Source organism: Urocitellus parryii, chromosome X (genome assembly GCF_045843805.1).
Source record: "Urocitellus parryii isolate mUroPar1 chromosome X, mUroPar1.hap1, whole genome shotgun sequence".
In the NCBI taxonomy this organism is placed as follows: domain Eukaryota; kingdom Metazoa; phylum Chordata; class Mammalia; order Rodentia; family Sciuridae; genus Urocitellus; species Urocitellus parryii.
Genome location: NC_135547.1, coordinates 18,458,908 through 18,484,156, shown reverse-complemented (window position 1 = coordinate 18,484,156; position 25,249 = coordinate 18,458,908). Strand labels below are relative to the sequence as shown.

The 25,249-nt window shown below is 36.5% G+C and overlaps 1 protein-coding gene and 1 pseudogene across 1 annotated transcript in view; one reads left to right on the top strand and one right to left on the bottom strand.

Annotated features, from left to right (window-relative positions):
- The window catches only part of Gpc3 (glypican 3), a 423,699-nt gene that overhangs the window by 252,345 nt on the left and 146,105 nt on the right, over positions 1–25,249 (bottom strand). The gene's annotated exons all lie outside the window — the stretch shown is intronic.
- On the top strand, positions 4,846–5,281 carry LOC113194532 (ubiquitin-conjugating enzyme E2 L3 pseudogene; annotated as a pseudogene).

Below are 25,249 nucleotides of genomic sequence, written 5' to 3'. Positions count from 1 at the left end.
GCTTTCATTTGACATCTACTGGTATATGACATGTTCACTCAAAAGCTACTAACAGAATAAACTAGAATCTCCCCCAATAAATGAATTAGTAGATCTGAGCACTAGTAATCAAGGAGTAGGAGGAATGGCAGAATTGATCAATGAATTCTGAAACTTCCTTGTAAGGAATACTTCATTAGAAAAAAAATGTAGCAATGAAGTTCTCAAAGGAGATTTGATTTTATTCAAAGAGAAATGTGCACCACCAAGAGCTTTGCATCTGAAGCAGCCAAAGAAATTAGATTAAGTGGCCCTAGTCTTTAACCAGCCCACGCTTTTTGAAATAGACTTTATACTTTTTAGCAGGTTCAATTGAGAAGATTCTAAGCAATGAAACTGCTGTTTGCTTCCTTCCCTATTTTGATAAATGGAGGTTCACAAGTCTTATTTTTCATCAGGATATGCTAGCTAACGTGTTTATATGTGTATCTTTTTGCTTGGAATCAAGTGAGGCCATATAAAGTCTAACACAATTTTATAAAATCATGTAGAAAAAAAAAACACTTCTTCTCTTCCCTCTAGGGAAAGAAATAGCAAGTGTGTTTTCTAAAAACTGTCACCCAAACTGGCATTATTCTTAACAAATGTCAATCTTTGGTAACTTCAACTAAATCTATGTCATCTCCTGAAACTTTCATTTCAAGGGATTTAATTAAAAGGTCAAGAACACTAAAATACAACACAACATGTATTAGCACATCTTGGTTAAACAAAGAACACTTAGAGATACATTTTGTCAAGGCTGTAAAGATTCTTTATACCTCAGGCACTCAAATGAACTTCACTAATAGGTCTCTTAAGCTTTTGTTTTTTATGTGTTGTCTCCATGAAGTCTGCATTCTAAGTTTAATTGCACATGAATGAATTAACCATCTAGTTAGGGGTTTGTGTGTGTGTGTGTGTGTGTCTGTGTGTGTGTAAAGATAGTGAGAGAATGCTACTGAGAAACAAAAATGGGCCTGGAAAGGGGAAAAAAAAGCCTTACTGACCTTACCATTTCTGTTGGCCATTTTCAACACATTTTATTATAAACTCTAACATTTATAAATCCCAAACCTTGCAACTCCTTCCACAACATGGGAGTCAATACAAATAGAACATGCAGATGAATAAATGATGTGCTGAAGGTTGGGATATAGATAGTACTTCATGGTATCATGTAATCTAATATTAAATATGGCACATAAAAAAGCACAACTCTAAGTGCAAAGATCCTCTATCATTAAGAGGAAAGTCAAAGAACTCTAGTTTGTATACATATTCACAGATCCTCCCTCATCAATACATGAAAAATTAATAGCATTTTAGAAGAGGAATTATATTCAAAACAATATAATATATTGTGCCAACTCTGTGATTCAGTCCAGCTTGCAAACAGTCTTGCATGAACTGTGTGGGTGTCAAGACTGTGCTTAATAATTCTTCCCCATGGGAAAATTCAGTGATGGTGATGATCTACCTGCACATTTGCAAAACTGTTTCAAAGTCAGTGCACATATATTTTCTTGTCCGTCACTCCCCTTCTTCCTGATTCTACAAGAAGGCTGAATGTCAAGGACATTAAACTGAGATAATTCCAAGCCTTAGTTTCTTATCTTTAAAATGGTAGTGTTAAAATTTGCCCTACCCTCTCTATTTCACAGGGCTACTATGAGAGAGAGATAACATATCGAACTGCTCTGAAAACTTTCCCCCAAATATAACATTTTACCAGTACAAACAATCTATAAATTACACACCAGTGAACAATCATTCAGAAACATTACTGGGTTTCCCACCTAGTGAGAATTCCTGTCCAGAGAATAGGGACTATATCCAGCTCCACTAGGAAACATCTGTGTAGATGAAGAGAATGAATAGAAGATTTGGAAATATATGAAACATGCAAGGTCACAGTGGAAGAAATTAAAAAATAAAATATGACTCTGGTAGGGTTGAGTCAAAACAAAATACCAACATACATATAATTTATTTTATTTCCATAACCAGGAACTTATACCAACTTATACTTCCAAGTTTCTACCCTGGTTCAAAACTATCCTATTCTAGGATTAGGGGTCATCTGAGAAGGTAAGGGTGGTTCACAGCCATTGCAAAGGATTCTGAACCTTTGAGGCCTATAATAGCTGCTGTTCCCTCCATCCTTCAATTTGACTACTTAGATAAGCCTTAAATGTACCTAAAAGGAGGGCTGGGGTTGTGGCTCTGTGGTAGAGCGCTTCCCTAGCACGCGTGAGGCCCTGGGTTCAGTTCTCAGCACCACATATAAATAAAGTAAAATAAAGGTCTATTGACAACTAAAAAATTCTTTTAAATTAATGTACCTAAAAGGAATGGTTTTTTTTCTTTTCCCAAGACATAGTAAAATGGGAAAAGTGCTTGATGACTTCATCTGTCTCAAATAAGAAATAGATCTGATTCAGGAAGCCTACAGCATCCTGGGTTTATATTTAGATGTGGAGATAACCCTTACAGAAAAAAAAAATCCAAAATTCGAACTCAAATATGGCCTAGCCTAACCTCATTCAGAACTGCCATTTGCCTTACATTACCATTCAAAGACAATTTTTTCAAGGTCCAGATATAATTTTTTTCTATTTTTAGCAGTCCACTTCTTGAAATAAAACTATTTTCAGTGTAGAAAACACTAATAGTTGCAAAATATTTTCTATGTGACATATTAATTTTTTTAATTCTTCTAATCCACCCTGATTTTTAAAAAATTCTTCTTTACGTGACTTTAAAAAATATGCAAAGATTACTCATTCAATGTCTGGGTTAAATCCACAGCAAATGATCTCCTTTTATTTAAACAGACAAACAAACTAAACCCAGGACTAGAATGGAAATGGCTCCACTGTTTCTGGAGTTTTCATAAATATTTCCTTAAACTATATTTTCAAAACTTGCTTTGTTTTGGAAACTACCCTCTTTTGAAAGGACAGGAGAAGAATCTTTCACATTTTATGATCCCCTTTGGAGGCAACAAAGCAATAGCCAAGTCCTGAGTTGATGGATGAGCCAATGAACTAACCTGGCTGCAAATCGGAATGGCCTGGGGAGCTTGTTAAATAAAAGCGAGGGGTGGGGGAAACCTGGACTCTAACCCAGTTGTGCTGAATCAGAACTTCCAAATGCAGGACCAAGGAATCTGTATTTTAAAGTAGTTTAAAACATCTGCACTAACTCATCCCATCCCCAGGTACAATTTCTTCCCTCTTCTGAAGATTCCCAAAATCTCTCTCCAGCCCAGACCTTTCTCTTAAGCACAGACAAGTCCATTGGGTATCTCAAGGGCACCTCAAATACACTAAAGCCAAAATACTGAATCCATTTATTTTCCTCTCCAACTTTTTCCTTCTTTAATTTCAGATTGGTTTTCTTACCAAGATATTTCAAAAACAAACCTGTGGAAAGAACCCCAGTTCTACTTCTAGTTCATATCTATGAAGTCGAATTCTAATTGCTCCCAACCTTATATGTCTCAATCTTACTTTAAAAATGTTTAAAAACTGACCAAATAAATGGATAAAATTGGAGAATATAATGCTAAGTGAAGTTAGCCAATCCCAAAAAAACAAATGCCGAATGTTTACTCTGATATGAGGAGGCTGATTCATGGTGAGATGGGGGGGGGGGAGAGCATGGGAGGAATAGACGAACTCTAGATAAGGCAGAGGGGTGGGAGGGGAAGGGAGGGGGCATGGGGGTAGAAAAGATGGTGGAATGAGACGGACATCATTACCCTAAGTACATGTATGAAGACACAATTGGTGTGACTTTACTTTGTATACAACCAGAAAAAAAAGTTATTTAAACAAAAGGAAAAAAAAAACGACCAAAAAAACTTGTCATAAACCTTTGCCATTCTGCACTTCCTGTTTTTCTTCAACTATATATATTTTAAGAAAGTAATGTACCCTAGCAAATATCTGCTCTCCTTACAAATACATAATAGGCCTATTATATCATCTGTATGCAAAGATCAAATATTACCATTAGATACTAAAATAGGTCCTGATTAAAGTATCAGTGGTGCCACAAGAGGTGAGTTTCACCATCAGTTTTTCAGAGACTACTAATTTACCAGATTGCACAGAAGCAGGCACATTTGGGTCAAAATTAGCCCTGGAGTCATGTTGAGTATATGAGAACACAATTAAGCTATAGACTTTTTTGAATTACCTGATATATTATTTGTTTTTGCAAATCAAATGGACATACAAAAAAGAAAGAAAGAAATCTGTGGAATTGTCACAAACTGGGCAATCTACAGGGTTTCATTCTGGTCCACTGTTCACCTTTCCTTCCCCCATTTCCATCTCAAACTGGGAAGAAAATAAAGTTGAGTGGCCTGTCCTAGAACTCTCTATCTCCAAAAATAACTTAAGAGAAAAAAATTTTGAACCAGTAAAAGGAAAGAAAGGCAGTCTACGACTTGGGGACCGTGGAGTATAAAATCAAGTTATAGGCCAAAGTTAGAGCTAGATGTCAGATAGCTTATCTTTGAATGTGGTCACCAGTGAATTCTTCCTCCTTGGCTTCATAATACATTATTCCCTATACTCAATTACAACACAAGAATTATGATCTACCACAGTTCTGCCAAAAAAAAAAAAAAAAACAAGAATGATGATCCAGTTAGAAAGAGCCCAAGCTTTGGAATCAACAGACCTAGATTGGAATTCCAGTATTGCTAATGTGTATGACTTCAAGCAGTTTCTTAACCATTCCAATACTCAGTTTCTTCCTTTATAAAGAGAGGATACTGGGGAAAGCAGCACCACCAGATGTATGACGGCAGCTAGCAGGAGGTTGATGAAGGAGTTTGAAGAGATAGGCAGATGTGACATGAAAAGTTTCTACAATATCCAGGTTGATAAAGATAGTTTATTGAATTGACCAGGGTTTATTGTTTCTGATAACCTTTCAGGATCAAAATCAACTTTCCAGCACAGTACCCATTCAAACTACTGAAGATCATATTTAAAGCAAAGATCTATCACCTAAACATCCATGAAAAGGGATAGGTCTGGCTGCCAGTAATCAGTGCTGAAAACTGGAAGCTAACAACTACAATCAGCCAAGTAATCTAACTCCTCACAGCACTGATGAGTGATTCCCAGCCTTAGTACCTACTTTGAGTTGACCTACCTGAAGAATACTCTAAGGACTGTAAAAAATCTGTAAGAATGCTGAAGAGTTTACAAAGAAATATGAATAAAAATTACCTGTAGACTAAGATATACTACAAATGACATGTATTAAGTACTTACCATGGGTTCTAGGTAATCTGCAAGTTTAAGATTTAAACTATCAGAGAGAGAGAGAGAGAGAGAGAGAGAGAGAAAATACTAATAGTTGTAAAAGTACCTAACTCCTAAGGTTGTTGAGAGGAGTTGGTGAAAAATAATACATAAAGTGCATGGCATATAGCAGGCCCTGTATGAATGGTATTTATTCTCTTCCTATTGCTACTGCATCATCATCATTGTCTTCATCCTCACTGTCATCATCATCAGGTACCTGGATGAATCACTTTATATTTCTATTTCAAACTTTAATGTTGGCTATGTTTGTTGATTTTTAAAAAAGTCAAATAGCAGTTTTATATGATGTATCATAATATTTTTTAAAAAGTCTATCGTAAGAAGAGCACACTCTAATACCTGGTTAGATAAGGCAAAGGCACAATCTGATCTTTTGGAGTGAAGGAAAGTAAAGAACTTCAGGTGATTTAAGGATGAATATTTGGCACTTAGGGAAACTGAATAAAACATCATTTCTATGCTATAGAGAATTAAGAGCAGAATGTGGAAGGTTTTCTATCTTGCTTTTATTGTTGCAGTTAACAGAGACATATAACAATGTGATTTCCACCCCCTCCCCTGCTTTTGCAACAAGAAAAAGACAGAAGAGTCACTGAGAGAATTGTCAGAATTAATCAGGAGTGATAAAAATCACAAAAGCTTAAAAATTTATCTTTAAGTTAGAAGTCTCTGGGTCAATTTCTGGAGAGAAAATAAAGCCAACATGGATGAATAGTGACCAAAAGCAGAACACTCTTCATTTGACATGCTATATCAAATTCTATTAGAAAGGTGTATGTGGCTCAAGTCTGAAGAAATACCTGGTCTTAATTTAGCACCCTAACTGATGCTCTTGTTTATGTACCAGTGAAGTATGAAGATTTAGAAAAACATGGCAATATAGATGATTTGTGGAAATTTTGATCTTTATTTTAATGGAATTCTGGGGGTTCATTTTTCAAGAAGGATAAGTCAGTGAATAAAGCACCCTACTGCACATTCTCAATTCATCAAACCCAGGGGAGACCAAATGGTTTGAATCTGACACAGTTGCTTGAAACATGGGCACAAGACAAAGGACAAAGTAAAACTCTAGAGGGTAAGTTTGCCCAATGAGGCAGATGCTGTTTAATGTTCTCACAAGCAACTCTTTTTGCAATGGAGCAGGCTGGAAAAGGGATAGCATAGGGAATAAGCATCACATGATGTAGTCACATCAAAATAAGCATCATTTATATGTATTAAGTATTGACTTTGTGGCCAGACTCAAGAAATGTACAAATCTGCAAAAGATAATATCAAGTGGTAAAGCCAATTTCCCTTCATTGTCTGCTGCCATGTTTTTCAAAGAGTTGTCTCTGGACTAACAGCATCAGCATTGCCTAGGAGCTTGTTAGAAATGTGAATTCCTTGGACCCAGCTCAGATCTGCTGAATCAGAAAATCTGGGAAAGGGCCCAGAGAGCTGTATTTTGACAAGTTCCTCCAGGGGATTCTGAAACAAGATCAAGTTGAAGAACCACTGTTCTAGTACATTGTCATCCTCAGCTTGTTTCCTGCCTCACAAGCATTTCTGCTAGTCCAAAGCAACATCAGAGCTAACAGAAAGCAACTCTGTAAACAATACCAGCCATGTGCTAAAGGATAAGGCACTACAATGACACTGCCACGACTTGGTTACACCACCATGAAGCAGTCATGAAAGGACCTTAAGAATAGCAAGGAGACCACAGCCACAAAACACACATTAAACATAAGCTGGGGCCCACAGGGTTGTTCCCTATAAGAAAAGCAGAGATTTTAATGAAAACCATGCTCTCATGACAGGGAGAAATTTAATGCACTCTGCCTTTCCTTCTTAGTCTCAAATGACAGTTTGATTCTTCAAAGAAATCCATATGTGTTGGAGAAAGAAAATGGTGGGGGTGGGGTTCATACAATCCCAAAATACAAATCAAAGCTTAGAATGCTTCATAAATAGAAAAAGGACTCAACAGGTTTGGGGATATAAAGAAATTAAATGTAAGAACGCAAAAGCCAGTGGGGAAATATACCTGGTCCTTACATGCTATAATATCAAGAAGAAGGAAAACTCAGAATCATTTGTGTGGAAGCAGTATAATATAAAGAGACTGGCACTTTGCAGCCAGGCAAATCTCCATTCCAATTCCACTTCCATCATGTACTAGCTATGACCCTATGGGCAAGACACCACACTTTCCTGGGATTTTTGTGGGAAATAAATGAGATAATATATTTAAAGTGCACAAGATATAGTAAGTATTATAAAACAAGAAAACAAGAAAATACCTATTCTAACTTCAGAAATTTATAATACTACCACCCACAGTTTGTACTGTATTCCTATACATACTCCTACACACAAAAATGCATAATGCACAAAATAAAATTTCATACGCAATACAGAAAATAGTTATTGACTTCAGGTATTTTCAGATACAAATACAGGCCTTATGGATGGATGAGGAGACATTTTTAATGCATTAGAAAAGTTGCTTTTTAAGGCTGGGGGTATAGCTCAGTGGTAGAGTACTTGACTAGCTTACACGAGATCCCCAGCAAACCTAAGGCCACTTTTGAACCCTCTCTTTCAAACTATTTTCTTTTTTTGGGGGGGTTGGTTATTTATTTTTAGTGTTTTTATTAGTGCATTATAGTTAAACAATAGTGGGGCTCATCTTGACATTACCGTATTTGCATGGAATATAATTTGCTCTACTTTACTCCCCGGTACTTCCTCTTTCCCTTCTCCTGTTTCCCTTCCTCTACTCTACTGGTATTTCTCCTATTTATTTATTGTTGTTTTAATTGGTGCTTTATAGGTACACATAAGGGTTTATGTACAGGGCATAATTTGGTCAATTTCTTCCCACAGTTCCTCCATTTTTCCCATCCTCCCCTTCTTCTACTCCACTGATCTCATTTCTGTTTTTGTGGGATCCCCCTTCTTCCCTTTATCAAAGTATTCTTTTTCCTATTCCTTTCCATGTTATAAGGTCAATGATATGGAGAAGAGACTGCAAGCCTGTAACAGTAAGGAGAGGAAGTGAACCAAAATGAGGGCCAAGTAGTAAAATGTCAACTATACAAAATGTGCAAAAGGAATATGAGGAGTACAGAAGCAAATGACTCAGGGAAATAAATAATTGACTAACACACAGCTATACTGGAACAATTTTATATACTTCCATTGACAAACTTTCTAGGAAGTTCACTATAATAAAGTTAGTTATGCTGGTGCTGCTTTCCAGTCATTTGTTAACATTTGTAACTTATGAAGCCAAGTGTCTGGTTTGCCTAGAAATGTGGAGGTTTATTTGGAAGGAAGCAGGGAAAGTGTCAGGGCAATCAATTCACTAGAAAGAAGGCACCAAGGAGGAAGGAGAAAAGGAGGGAAGATAGTGAGAAAGAAGTAAAGCCTCCCTCATTTCTGGCTGGTCCTAATATACAGTGGATTGCAGCTTCCCAGCCTTCTAGACTTGGTTGATGTTTGTGATCCAAATATCTAGTCCGTGCTAGAGCAAGCACCAATACTGTCATTGCTGGTCACAGAAGAATCTCCTACCAGGGTCATTAGACAAATGAAAGGAAGAACTCACATTGGCTAGGAGAATCAATATTGGCATCTAGCAATGCTATTCGGCCAACAAATGATTATTGAACTATACATAAAAGGGAAGTGAGCTATTGATCTTAATGTTAACGGCCTTGTATCTATCACATCCATATTTCCATTAGGATTTGACAATATTTTTATTCTATAAGTCCTTGTTTTCCTGTGTCCTAAAACTCTTCTCTATGTTTTCTGTCATCTGTACTACTGGTAATGAAGTTTATAGCAAGAAAGACTCTTGTTGGAGCTGGTCCCCTTCATTAATGAGAGTATCTTTAAGCTGCTTGTCTATCACCAGGACAAATGAATCCAGTGTGTGAACAAGGATGAGAGAAGATACACAAGATAACAGCACAAGGGGACAGTAAGCACTACATTTATAAACTTAATCCCAGTTTCTGGTCCATTTTCTTTCAGCTACATTCTGTTCAGTTTCAAAACATAAGTTAGCACCTCTTATCCAAAAGCACAAGCTCAATTTCATGATTTCAGGACAAACTGTACTCCAGTGCTTTACCTTTTTGGTTAGCAGATAATCACTCAAGTATGGCTAGTCTGAAAAGTGTGCCTCAAAAAAATCAATGAAGGATTTACTTTCTTCTAACTTAAAAAGAAAAAAAATTAAATTATCTGAATGCATTTAATAATATCTAACTGGCTTTTCTTTTTCTGGATTGATTATTCTTATTAAACTACAGAAAAGTAGGGAGAAGACCACAAATGAGTTGCAATGGGGGTTCAAACCAGTATCAATATACCTGCTCAGCTGTAAAGCTCTGATTTGGGAGGAAATGGGCTGGGATTTCTCATTGCTGAAAAGTTTCACGTCTGAAAGCTATTCAGGAAAGAAACTCAAAGAATGAGATGGCTTCATGCTCTATGTCTTTCCAGGTTGCTAGAGTGATTAAAGTGGTTGCAGGGGGAGTAATTGAAAGAGGTCTGGGCTGGAAGTTAGAAGACCTGGATCAGAAGCAGACACAACTGTTTCATTCTCAGGTTACTTTTCTTTCTTTTTTAAAATTTATTTCTTACATACATGACAATAGTGGAATGCATTACATTCATAATTATCCATTCACAGCATGATTTGTAAAGAGGAGTAGATGAGATGCTTTCTGAACCTCTTACACAGAGCAACATATCTGTTAATTATTTTAGCACTTCCTTTCACTTTCAAAAGTGCCCCTATTTGGACAATTATTTATATAGTCACTCTCTCTGTGAGTCATTTAAAATGTAAGCTTTGTACTTTGGTATGCAGCTCTAGCTAATTACATCTCTCTAGCTAACATAGGTAAAATTACAGAGCTTCATTCCTTAAGGAAGGAAGAAATGGAAAAAGGGAGAACCGAGTGAAAGAAGGGAGGGAGGGAAGGAGGAAGAAACTGTAAATACAATGAGATAAAAAGAAACAAAATTGAATAAAAGGATCATGAAGTTGAGATTCACCCATTTGATTAATACACAAAAAGACTTTCCTAACTGAAATTAGTTTTTTCTCTTCTTGTCTGTTTATTTCAGAGTAACTACACAGGAAACTCTCCTATGTAATTCAACTCCTATGGGATGATTTTAAATCTCTATTGCATATCTAGAGATAGTCATTTATATTCTACTTAATGGGCACTGATGTTGCTTAAGTGTGACTCATTGCCTTTTAACATCAAACATCATTTACATACAGTGTAGGTTAAGTCACATAAGCTAACTGAGAGAAAAAGGTCAAATTGTGAAAACCAGTCACTTTAAAGTCACATAATCAACACAGCTGCTCATGTAGGCTGAAATCTGCCCTCAGGTATCTGTAAAACAATTCCCACCAGACTGATCACAGAGTTTGGGTGCTAGTTTAAACTTGTCTTGAGAATTTCAGGCTTAAATGACTTGAATTTTGAGGCTACTTACAAGAAACTCTTAGGCAAGTATCTAGACTGGTTAGAATGTGTAAGTCTAACATAAATGTTTTAGTTAAAAACCAAACAAGGAAAAGATATTCTGTTGACAATAGTGTTGAAAGATCCTAATTCTCCTTTTCTGGGATTAAAAAGAGCTACAAAAACCCATTGTGACGACCCAAAGCCATATTTTAACTAATGGAATTGTCCAAAGCTTTAACAAACATTCACATTATTTGGATTAGTTCTTATTGAATCTTTACTGAAATTGAAGTATAGTATTTCCATTTTTTAGATATGAAAGATATGAATGTTTCTAATGGACTTCATTATGTCAAAATACTTACTCTGTTGAATGTATACCTGACAGACATGTCTAGTCTCAAAACCATTCACCATTATAGCTGGAAGGAGTTACTTTTCTATTCCAAAGCCACCTGAGAAGCAAAAAAAACTGTTAATATTCAAATTCAAATATGTTTTGATCTCACTGTAGTTGACTCAGGCTATGTATACAGATACACAGATGTGTTTGGAAAGCAATAGCTATGATTTCCATAAGCCTTATGGAAAACTGGGGCAGGGAGGATAGGCACAGGGAGGAGGAGTAAAAAGCAGGTGAGAAGATAAAAGCCCTCAGTCCACATCACCTTGACTTGATATCAAATTGTTCTTACTGCCTGGGAATGAACTTAGGTTTCTTCAGTAGACCATTTCTCTTATAACTGGACTCTTGATCTCTTGGCTGTGTGCCTGCCCAAAACCACTAGCTAGCTAGCTAGCTAAATAAATAAATAAATAAATAAATAAATAAATAAATAAATAAATAAATTTTCTCTGATTAGGTGAGCTCAAGTTTTCTTAAACCCATTCCTCTTTAGGAAACCAAAGAGGAAAGAGCTCTAGGTAGCTACTTAATGCAAAAAACACAAGTTTCTCTGGCTCCCTGTGAGCCTGTCTCTGACTCAGCAAGCTCATGTTCTTTCACTCTAGGAATTATACCCAAGCCAATCCAGGAAACAATCATGCCAGGCTCTCTAGGTCTTTAGATAGGTGTTTATGTACCTTTCTAGGTTCTAATACGATTACGAAAGCCTCCTGCTTAAGACTTATCTCCAGCTACGAGCTATTACCTGCCCCATGTTGATGCTCAGTGTTGTGAAGGAAATCTCCTGAAAAGGGCTTTATGCTGAACATTTTACCTGAGAAACTCTCTTTCAGAGAATTCACTTGTCAACTTAAATGGCAAGGGTAGGAACCCCTGAGAGAGTTTTTGAATTTACGAAACTTGCCTCATGGGCCAACTCTATTGAACTTTAAAGCTTTCCTATTCTTGGCACAGCCAGTGTGTACTCATTCTGCTCTCTAATACCAGAACTATAAAAAAGAGCTTTAAGTTCTTTTGAATCTCCTAGTAGGTGTGTGGCAATGCCTGTTAGGGCAAAGAATGTTCAAGAAATAAGAGCCATCCTAGTTCCTTAGCTAAAATGAATATCCACATCTTGCTTATAAAGTTGATCACCATTCTGATAGCACTGGCTGTAGCAAAGATCAATAGACCTAATTACCCTGTCCTATGTACTCATAGGACTAATCTCTGGGGAAAGTATTATTGGTGGATACACTTTATGGAACATTAACTATTAATGGCATGTTCAGGTTTTCTGAACGGATAGGTAAAGTCAGGAAATTAAAAAAAAAAAAAAACTTTGATTCTCTGGCTAGCATTAGGAAACCAGCCTGCCCGTGAATGTCAATATCACGTCAATAATACTGATGCAGAATGAAAGAAGTGTGGTGCATAACCACCCATTAGATGGACGAACACCAGGTGATATTCCTGATGAGTTTGCATAATTAGTATTTGGAGCTAATGGTGCATGGAACACCTATCAGCAGACAGCCCTCTGCTTAAAATTCTGGAGGAGATGACCATGTTTCTTCTTCCCACTCTGCTCACTAAAATAGCCTGACCAGTGATATCTGGCTCAGCAAGAAAAATGCAATTTAATGTTCACCCAGATTTGGGCACTTGATGGAAATAGTGGAAGAACAGCATGAAGATGCCACTTCACAATGCCCCAGCTTCTCAAGCATGGATGGCTGTACCATATAAAAGTGACTACTGAGCAGCAGGATGGGATTCCATTGTACAAATGTCAGAAATGTAAAGAAGCCCAATATACCCTTGTGTCAAGGAATACTGAAGAAACATCTGCAGAATGGCATCTTGCAGGCTATTAGGGCAAACAGTGAGGCTTGGAGCATGGAGAATAGACAGCTGTGTTTTAGGGGACATTTTCGGATGTAGAGGTCACTGGAGAAATATGTCAGTTGGCGTGGTGAGTTACCCCATGCTAAGAGAAACCAGATCAAATTTTTGGCTGGTTACCCAGGACACTCCAGGATACCTCCTCTATAATATGATTTTCAACCCACATCCTCTTTCAGCAAAGGGAATATTTGTTTACTCAGTATTCCCTTTTCTCTGAAGCACACATACTTTGTGGGGCTCCTTGTCAGAAATAGTTCCCCACCCTGGAATGAAATCTGCTGATGTGGTTTCCTAAAACTGAGGCTTGTCTGCTCACTTGGAGAGACAAACAGTTTCAATTAAGGACAGCACGTAAGACTTGTTTGAGATGCTACATTCTGTCAAAACCCAAGCAAGCCAGGGCAAAGGCAGATAGCAAAGTTGAGTAACATCTTTGGAACAAAGTCTTGGTTTTATCAGAATCCCAGAGTCCTAAGAGGTCAGCTTTGGAAGGGAATCAGAAAGCTTACCTAGCCTGATGCTCTCATTTAACAAAATATTTCTGGGAATGAAGAACATGAAGACTCAGAGAAGGGAAAAGGCTTTGCCCAAGCCACTCAGCTTGACAGTAGATTCTATGTCTCCAAATACTGAGTCCACACAAAGTACCTTATGGCAGCAGGTTTTTAATAGCACATCTTCTGTCCCCAAACTTTGATAGTTTGATAAATTGACCACAGAAACCAACAAATATATCAAGTAATTACATGGTTATCACATACTGCTAAAAATTATGAAAAAGAAAATAAGAGCAAGACCTGATCCCTCTCTGCAAGGTGCTTTGATTGAGTAGAAAATATATATAAAATATGAAATAAGCAGGAAACAAAACAGTTTCATGTTTTTCAACACCAAAAACTCACATGTAAAGAGCAGACCATGCAGAAAAGGGTTTAACATACTAATTCAGCAGTATAGACAATAAATATAAAAAATTAGGGAATGGTACTAGGGCTTGAAGGAAGGAAGGATGAAGGAATGGGGCCAGACATTCCACAATGAGGAAATTGCATAAGCAAAAGTTCAGTGGTAGGAGTAAGATATGCATTATGAGAGGACATTTAGGGGAGATGGACTTGATGTACACTCCTTGCTGGAAACAAGGTAAGATCGGCAAGATAACAGCAGCGGTCACTTTCTTCCAGGCCTGAAAATTCAGACAGAGGATTTTATGTGCTATGAGGTAAGCATTAGGGAGACAGTTTATACTCTTGAGCAGGAAATAATAGCTCCTTTCCAAAACCTTGCAATGTGCCAATATGGTGTTAAGCAATCTTACATGGATTATCTCATTTGATCTTCACAAGAAGTCTAAGAGGTAGTAGCAGTATTACCCTTATTTCCAAATGGGGAAAATGAGGACCAGAAATATTAAGCAACTTAACTAGAGTTGTACCACAAAAAGGGGGGAGATCAAGATTAAAACCCAGACATGTCTAATTCCACTGTCCATAAACTCTATGTTCTTAAATACTGTGCTCTATATGAGAAAGGTAATTTGCAAAAAAATAAAATAAAATAAAATAAATCAGGCATCATTGTAAAGTAAAGATGGTTAAGATGCAAGGATATTGGCTGAGAGCGATCTGACACTCCAAATACCAGGAGAAAAGGTCCCAACAGAAGGTGGTAAAAGTAAAATCAGAAGAGGGATGAATCCTAGAGGTAATGGTGACATATTGAACATATAAGACAAATCAAAGGATTGTTTGAAGAGGAGCAATTGCCATACCAAACAGTGGGGGGGGGTGAGAAGAGAAGTTTGCCAAAAAGGGATACAAAGGAAGATGTTACATTAATTTTTAGATGTGTTGACTTTGAGGAGATAATGGAAAAAGTCCAAAGGCAATTGGAGGTATTAGCCTGAAGATGCAGTATACTTTTAGTTATGGGTCTCTAATAAAAATTGTGAATCCATTTGACAATAATGGAGAACATATGTATATAGATGAAATTCTTTATTCTGAATTCACATTTCAGAGGGTCAGTGACCCCAAACTTCATTCATATAACCTTTGAAACAGAGCATGAGTCAATAAACTGAAGATAGAGATGTACAGATAGGAAAGTCTTATTTATACTGGGTACCACATGAATTTCTCTTGGCTTCAAGGACCCTACCCTTCCTGGCTCCTCTGCTTCCTTTCTGATCACAACTTTCCATTTCATTTGCTGGTTCCTAGTCTTTTCCCTGTCCAGTAAAACTGAATGTTAACCAAGCATGAAGAATATTCTTGGCCCCCCTTTTTCTCTCTAGAGACTCAGTTGATTAATTGTATGGATATTTTTGTAGGGATCAAGTGAAATAATACAGTAGTCCCCCCTTATCCAGTTTCACTTTCCTGGGTTTCAGTAGTGTGATGAAATCGTGTGCCATTCTGCTCTGTCCCACCCAGGACATGATTCATCCCTTTGTCCAGCATATCCATGCTGTGTATGTTACCTAAACATTAGTCACCCAATAGCCTTCTCAGTTATCAGATCAATGGTGGCTTGTGTCCAAGAAACCCTTATTTTATGTGGTACATATACAAAATGGAATATTCCTCAGCCATAAAGAATGAAATTATGGCATTCACTGGTAAATGGACGGAACTGGAGACTATCATGCTAAGTGAAATAAGCCAATACCAAAAAACCAAAGGCCAAATGTTCTCTCTGATATGGGGATGCTAAGGGATAAAAATAAGCGGAGGCAGGGGGAAGAAAAGTTCACTGGATTAGACAAAGAGGAATGAAGGGAAGGGAGAGGGATGGGAATAAGACAGAATGAATTGGACATAACATTACTATGTTTGTACATGAATACACGACCAGTATTAACTCCACATCATATACAACCACAAGAATGGGAAGTTATACTACATATATGTATGATATGTCAAAATATATTCTACTGTCATGTATAACTGAAAAAAAAACAAACAAAAATTTTAAAAATAAAAAATAAGCCCTTATTTTACTTAATAATGGTCCCAAAGCACAGGAGTAGTAATGATGAAAATTTAGACATGCCAAAGAAACCATAAAGTGCTTTCTTTAAGTGAAAAGGCAAAAGTTGTCAATTTATAAGGAAATTAAAAAAATATAAGCTGAGATTGCTAAGATCAATAATACAATGAGGTATTTTGAGAGAAAGAGACCACACTTGCACAAATTTTATTATAGTATATTGTAATAATTGTCCTATTTTATTATTATAATCATTAATCTCTTACTGTGTCTAATTTATAACTTAAACTTCAGCATAGGTATGTATGAATAGGAAAAAAAACATGGTATATAGAGGTTGATACTACCAATGGTTTCAGGCACCCACTGGAGGTTTTGGAACATATTCCCCACAGATAAGAGGGACTACCGTACATGTAATTTCACAGTGTGGTCCTTGCCTTATAAAAAGCTCTTATTAAATGGTAGCCATGATGATAACCAGAGATCAAATGCTTCAGCTTTATAAGAACTCCACCATCAGCACAAGCAAATCAAGAAGTTGAATAAGACAAAAACAAACCATCAAAGTGGTTTTAAAAAGTTTTTTTTTAAAACGAGAGCAATATTCGCAAAGTTTCCTGGGAGAAAAGTATATCACGAAAGTAAAGAGAGGATGCTTAGTTGTATAATTTGCCTCAACAAGGAGGAGGTCAATAATGTTGAATTTGATTTGAATTCAAAAACATTTCGAGTCAAAACCAAGAAAGAAGACTCTTTTTACCCCAGATCAAGCAGTCATTCCTGAGCTAGGGATGTAGCTCAGTGTTAGAGTACATGTCTAGTATGATCAAGGCTCTGGGTTCAATTCCCAGAAAACACTCATGCATGTGCATGCGCGCGCACGCGCGCGCGCACACACACACACACACACACACACATCATTCCCAAGAGACACATGCTGATTACCCCTTTCCAATAAGGGGCCTTTTGGTGACACAAAAACACCTGTTTGTTGTGGTGATAGTGGCAATTGCTATGGTTCATAAAATAATTTTGACCCTGCTACATTAGGAAACTTGGAAAATAAGCCCTGCAAAAAATGGTTCAGCAAGTTCAAAATCTAGCTTTCAAGCTAAAAACTCAGAAGCTAAGCATCTCTCAGAAGGTAATTCTCTCCTAATCAGGTCCCATGCATTTAGAACAACTATTGAGGCAAAAACTTCATGCAAACAAGGCTCCAGCAAGCTTTTAAATGAAAACAGCATTCTCTTATCAGTTCCCAACCTGGTCTCTCCCTATGGGACTTCCTGTGCTTCTCAACATACAAATAAGTGCCATGCTCTTATATTTGCAAATAAACAAATTGAGTCTCTTGGAAAAACTGGCAGAATTTTTTAAGTTTCAAGGAATACAACCTTTTCAGTTTCCTAACCTAAGTTGGGTGGGCCACTTACTAAAAGAGATGTATCTTTCTGAGAAATTTCTGCATATTTTGAGTCAAAAAAAACCCAAATCTGACTACTTTTAGGGATCTATTAAATGAAACTAGAGCTCTACTGATTGACTTTTAAGAATACAAGGTAGGTTCTATCAGATCTGCTCCTGAGTCACTTATTAAAAGTCAGCAGAACTCCTGGGGAAGGCTATGTTTATTTTTTCCCCAGCAACTGAGTATTATCACTAGAAAATATGTGCATGGAAGAGGGAGGAGGTGGAGAGTATTTGAACCATTTCTGTAAATAAACAACTCAGTGAGTATGATGCATAATTCCTAAAATTTGCATCTGCAAATTTGCATTTCAGATTTCTCAAAAATTATAATGCAAGATAGTTGGCTTTTCATTCCTGCTTCCTTCCCTCCTGTGATCATCCCCAATTTTGGCCATGATTCACTAAATATTTTTTCCCATTGGAAATTATAAAATGATATCCTAGCTCATTGTTTCATTTTATATTGAGCTTCATTGGGTTTTCAGACATTTACACTGTCAGCTCTCCTTCCCTTACTGTAAAATCTTTTTTATTGACAATTCAATCATGTCAAGTTTGGAACAGGAGAGGCACTGATTTGATCAGTTATCATTGGATTTACAATATATAAATGACAGCACCATATCTGGCCCTCGTCTAAAGCAGCTGCCTTTTATCGATTTATATTCCACTAGCAAGGAAGAAAAATTGCAGCACAATGTAGTGGCATAATCCAAGATCAATACCAATTTTTTTCTTAATGACACAAAGGCCAAGATAAGGACAGCATAAGTCAAAGCTAGACAGATCAAATTTGCCAGATATCCCTTTCAATTACTGAAGAACATGCACAGGGATGTATAACATTAAAGCAAAGGAGAATATTATTCCAAGTGGTTCAAAATTATGACATCTAACAAGAATGCATAGCATCCTCCCCAAACTACAGAATTGAAATGAGCTGAGAATGAAAGACCACCCCCACCCTGTACATTGGCCTAAAAGCAGCTGGAAGTTTCCACACTTAGTCTAACAACAACAAATCAGAGCACTGCTTCAGCTGTGGAAACCAAACAATGAGGATTTAAACCAGGACTCCAGCTCCAAGCACCCTGGATTCTTTAGGTATTGGTATTGAACAACAGGTAATGAAGAGTGAAATACACTGATTGCTCTCATAATAGAAAATGTGTTACAGGAAGCTGAAAAGCAAATTACCCAAACAGCTTAACAAGTTCAATAGAGTGGTAGGCCACATAAACTCTGCGCAAACTGTGAGATTATAGCTCTCTCTACTATGACAATGAAAGGCTTCCCAATCGTCACAGGAGTCTGGGGAATTCCTTATTTCAGCAAAAGTGGACCTGGTCCAGGTCAAAGCAGTTCTTTCTGAGCTGGTATGCCACGAACCAAAATGATCTATCATGTTTATCATAACATGGCAAGTTATGATACATGATTGTATCATAACTTCAGAGGAATCCTGGACTGGAAACTCAGTGATTTTCTCTATTGATGATTTTTTTTTTTTGTAGTTTGCTACCAACACTTAAGGAGTCAGGGGCTTCTGCTTATTGAATTACACCTCTATGCTGCTGTCATAATTTTCTGATAGCCCCTTCCTTTCCACGTGTATCTTCTCCAACATAACACAAACATGGTTAGGCACTTAAAATGATAGCAGTTTTTTGCCTTAGAGTACAATCTCATCACAAATTATGTCAATTATAGATAAACTGAGGTGCCCAAGAAAAGCATTATGAAATCTTGGCAGGGGTTTGTGAAATATGTTGTGCAAGAAATTTAAATATCTGATCAGTGGTATAATGGATGACATTTGAGTTTCTTCCAGCCCAGATCATCTAAATGTCCAAGTAATAACAGCTCAAATGCTTTAGTAATGGTATAAAAAAACAGAATAGAAAGAATAAAGGTCTTTAACTAGCTATGTAACCACCATATGACCCAGCTATACCACTGCTCAGTACTTATCCTGAATAAATAAAGTCAACAAACTATAACAATACATGCAGGCCCACATTTATAGCATCATAATTCACAATAGCCAAACTATGAAACCAACCTAGGTGTCCATCAAAGGATGAAAGGATAAAGATAATGTGGTATACATACACAATGGAGTTTTATTCAGCCATAAAGAAAAATTAAATCATGTATTTGCAGGAAAATGGATGGAACTAGAGACCATTATGTTAAGTGAAATAAACCAAACTCAGAAAAGCAAGGATTGTATATTTTCTCTCATATGTTGGAGCTAGAGAGGAAAAAGGAAAAGAGAGGTAGGGGCAAGGATCTCGTGAAAATAAAAATGAGATCAGCAGAGGAAAGGGATCAAGTGGTGGGAGATGGGGAGGGAGAGGGAAGTGCTGGGGAGGAATACTGGTCAAGTTATATACAACTTTAATGCACCAATAAAAAATAGAAAAAGAGTAAAGGTCTTGTAATTAAGCAGACCTGAGTTCTAGATTGTATTCTACCAAGTGCACAGTGGTTGATCCTAGGCAAGTTACTTAGCCTCCTTGTATGTGACAGATATGGTGATAAGTGTGCTACAAAAATATCTCATTTGATTCTCACAACAACCCTATTAGATTGCTAGTTCCAATTTAAAGATGAAAAAACTGAGGTTTAGTGTGTTTAAGTAAACTTATTCAAGGTCATTCACAGTTAGAGTCTAAATTCAAACCACAATCTTCATGGTTCCAAAATCTACTGTTACCACTACTCCCATCATGCTATATGCCTGAGGTATTTCTTCTTTGTGTGTCTGATTACTGAGAGTATTATTCAGTTTATCTCACTATAATGAAACATCTGACAGGTTATTTATGAAGTAGAGAAGGTTATTTTGGCTATTTATGAAGTAAAGAGACATTTATTCTATTCTGGGGATCCAAGACCAAGATTGGGTGACCCCATTTGCTTGAGCCTCTGATAAGGGCAGCACATAACAGTGAGAGTGTATATCAGAGTTAGTAGGCACATCTCCAGCCAGGAAACAGAGAAAGATTAAGAAAGCCTAGGTTCAGACAGTCCCCTTCAAAGGCACATTCCCACTGCCCTAAGAACCTCCCATTAGGCTCCAGCTCAAAAAGATTCCACCACCTCTCAATAGTGCCACCCTGGGGACTAAATTCTTAATGCAGAGAACTTCAGGAGACACTACTCATGTATGAACCATAGACCTGACAAATCAAATCAAGGGTCAGAAAGATAAATACAATAAAGTGTTCTTATTCCATCTGTAGTGTGAGCAGTCAATGACACCTTAGAAGCCTGGTCAGAAAATGCTTAGAAATCAAATATCAAAACCTCACTTTTTGAAGCCATGATTTTTCTCCAAGGTCACTATGATAATATATCAAACTGAAGTGAAACAAGTGTCTCAACCATAAGGACAAGAATGGAAGCTGTAACAAGAATGCACAGGGCAGCATACAACATATATCTTATGTAGTCAATTTTCACTTGATTTTCTAGTAATGTTGGTAATGCATTTTTTTTTTTTGCAAATTAGTGCAATATTTACTGATCAAAATGTCAGATGATGCAGTTTAGTTGTGGGCAACAGGAGTAGGCATCAACCTGCTGTGAAGCAACCAGAAGTGGAATGCTTCCTTTTCACTAAAATGTAATGCTGGCACTTTGAAGGGCAGTAAAGTGGGGTTACCAGGTGGATTGTGGGACTGAGAGGTTTTGGTGAGGCTGTACTAGGAGGTTACAGTTCACATGATTAGGTTTCAGGAAACCAACTTTTTACCAGAGGTAAATATACAGGCATCAAAAGTCAGAGCACAGGGGCTGGGATTGTGGCTCAGCGGTAGAGCACTCACCTAGCACAAGTGGGACCCTGGTTGGATTCTCAGCACCGCATAAAATAAAGGCATTGTGTTGTGTCCATCTACAAAAAAGATATTCTCTCTCTCTCTCTCTCTCTCTCAAAAAAAAAAAAAAGTCAGAGCACAGGCTGGGACTAAGGCTCAGTGACAGAGTGCTTGCCTAGCATATGTGAGGCATTGGGTTCGATCCTCAGCACTTCATAAATAAACAAATAAATAAATGTCCATCACTAACTAAAAAAAAATTAAAAATCACAGAAAGCAGGAAGGATCATATATTTTGGGTGGAATAAATGGAATGAAATCTACACCAAAAAAAATATCGTTAATTAGGGCTTGAATCTGATACTTTCACATCCTTTCTCTCACAGAAAGAATATACTAGGTGACCTTAGCTAGCAGAAGAGGGTAATGATGCCTGCCTGGCAAGGGGTCTTGAAGGTACTGGGAAGCCCATGAACTGCTGAGCAAAAATCAGAAGTGAGTAGCTGGTGGGTGGACGATAATAAAGGAATGTGCTTAAAGGTGTGACTGAGAAAATGTATGTTCCAAACTTAATCCAGCTGTCAGCACATGGCAGGAACTCAAACAGTTCTTAAAATCTTACGAGAAAAATTGTACCTAAAAACCAAAGAAATTAAATTTTCAAATGTGTGCAAAGTCATCTTTCTAGACACATACCTATATATCAATATTTTCAACATCAACTTTTCAACAAACAATAATTGAAAAATTAAGCTAAGTTAATGATTAAACAAAAATCTCAAAATAACTTACTTGGAAAAAATAAATGTACATTAATTGTTACAAAAGTCACAAACTAGTTACGTATAGTCCATTGACTATTTTTTTTAATCAGAGTGAAAAAAGGAATTCTGAGAGGCACTATAGACAATTAATGTTTTTACTTTCAAGATAATCCTGGCACTTTCTTAAGTGACCTGTGTGAAACAGTAAAAGAGCAACAATGTCACAGTCTTTACATAGTCAATTGTATCTGTCATGTAGGAATCTTAGTATGTGGATAGTTCTGTTCAAATTGTAGTGGAATGAATAGCTAGCTGTCTTATCTCTCACTGAAACATGTATTTCTACTTGTCTAGAGGTAACCTGAGGCTATACAGTGGGAAGACCTGGTTCTACCACTTACTGGCAGAGCAATCTTTCTGGGCCTCAGTTTCCTAATCTATATAATAAAAGTAATAAATCCTTATCCCCTCCAGTATAGATACTGTTTATCTTTATATACAACAGGGGACTAAAAATTGTGGCAGACAAATAGCAAGCAGATGCCCAAGAAACATTTTTGCTTGGTGATTAAAAAAAAATTCAAGAAAATATAATAATTTTTTTGAGGGTACTGGGAATTGAACTCAGGGGCACTCAACCACTAAGCCACACCCCAGCCCTATTTTGACAGTGTCTCACTGAGTTGCTTAGCACCTCATCATTGCTGAGGCTGGCTTTGAACTCGCGATCCTCCTGATTCAGCCTCCCAAGCCACTGGCATTACAGGCATGTACCACTGTGCCTGGTCAAGAAAATATAGTAATTTTGACCCTGGAAATTTGTGTTTACCAGGAAGACAATCATAAAAAATCAAATACTAAAAAAAAAATCAAATACTTTAATAATCCTACAAATGTCATGCCCACTCAAAATTATGTAGTTGAAACAGATGGCTTTGGCCTGATTTGAGTTTCATTTTTGAGCTGATATCAGATGACCCAATAAAGAGACAACTGTATACTGCAGAATCTTTGCATTTTCACATTCCTAAAGGCTATTATTTGCTAAACACACTCACACATATTTAAAAAGATAAAATAGGGACTGGGGCTGTGGCTCAGTGGTAGAGCACTTGTCTCACATGTGCAAGGCCCTGGGTTTGATCCTCAGCATCAAATAAATAAATAAATAAATAAAGTTGTTGTGTACAACTATAAAAAATAAATATTAAAAAATTAAAAAGAAAAAGATAAAATTAGCCTAATTACCATAGGCTACAAATAAAATCTAGATCCTCAAAACATAATATACAAAATGTCCAGGATATAATCCAAAATCATCAGGCATAGAAAGAACTAAAAAAAGAAATCTGAACTCACAATGGCAAATTTAATCAATAGTGCCCAACACTGAGATGATACACATGATGAAATTATCAGACAAAGATGCTGAAGTAGCTATTATAATGTCCTAGCAACTAAGGACAAATATACTTGAAGAGAAAGGAGACAGATAGACACTCTTAGCAAAGAATCAGAAGATATAATTAGGACCAAATGGAAATGTTAGTAATGAACAACAAAATAACCATAGTTAAAAAAATAGATTGGTACAATATTGATATGGAGATTACAGAGAAGAAGTTTGTAAACTTGAAGATAAACAATACAAATTCTCCAATCTGAAAGACAGAAAATATTTGAAAAAAAAAAAAACAAAAACGAACAGAGGTTTAGGGATAGGCAGAATAATTACAAAACGTCTAGTATCTGTATCATCAGAGTCTCAGGAAAAAAAAAAGGAGAAAAACTGTGGTACAGAAAACATATTTGAGCCAGGCACAGTGGAGCACACCTGTAATCCCAGCGACTTGGGATGCTGAGACAGGAGGATTGCAAGTTCAAATCCAGCCTCAGCAAAGGTGAGGCACTAAGCAACTCAGTGAGATCCTGATTTTAAATAAAATATAAAATAGGGCTGGGGATGTGACTCAGTAGTCGAGTGTCCCTGAGTTCAATCCCTGGTAGAAAAAGAAAAGAAAAACATATTTGAAGAAGTAGAGGCTGAAATTTTCCAAAAATTGGAAATTATATAAATCTAGGTATTCAAGAAGCTTAGCAAATTTCAAGCTGGATAAACCCAAAGAAACCCACTCCCACACGTCACAATAAAATAATGGAAGATGCAGAAAAATGAAAAAAAAATCTTCAAAGTGACTGGAAAAAATGATATACTGTTTATAAGAGAATAACAATTTGAATGACTGTGGATTTTTCATAAGAAAACACGAAGGAAAAGAAAGAAGTGGTATATTTTAAGGTGCTAAAAAATGAATTATCAACCCACAATGTCTTTCAGAAATGAAGGTAAAATAAAGAAAATATTTTCTCAGATAATTGAGAACTAAGACAATTTATAGTAAATGAATGCTGTAGAGACACATTTTATATAGAAGGGAAATTATAACTAATTGGAAAATTAAGACCGAAGGAAAAAGAATGAAAAAGATTTTATATCCAAATAAATAAAATAAACTATTTTCTCCTGTGTTCTTTAAATATTTCTGAGTTATAAGCAAACATTATAACAATGTTTGATGGTATTTTCAATATTTGGACAAGAGAACTGAAATGTAAAAGTAGAAAGGAAAAGAGGTTTATATGGTAGAAGATTTCCGTATTTAGATTAATGTGGTTAAATATTGATTTTTAAGAAGTCTATGAAAAGTAAGGTATGCATATTGTAACCCCCTAAAGCAACCACTAAAAACCCAAAGCTATACAAAAATATATCATGAAAAAACAATAAAATGGACAATGAAAAAAATTCAAATGACTCAAAGTAAACAAAAAAAAAAGATCAAAAGAGGAATAAGAAATGAAAGGAATAAAACATAAAACAAATAATAAAATGATATATTTATATCCAAGCATGTCATTAATGATATTAATGCAAATGTTGTAAAAACCCAGTTAAAAGATAGATATTTTAAACTATAAGCTGTTCACAAGAGACCTATTTCAGATATAATGATATAGATATGTTAAAAACTAAAGAATGGCCAGG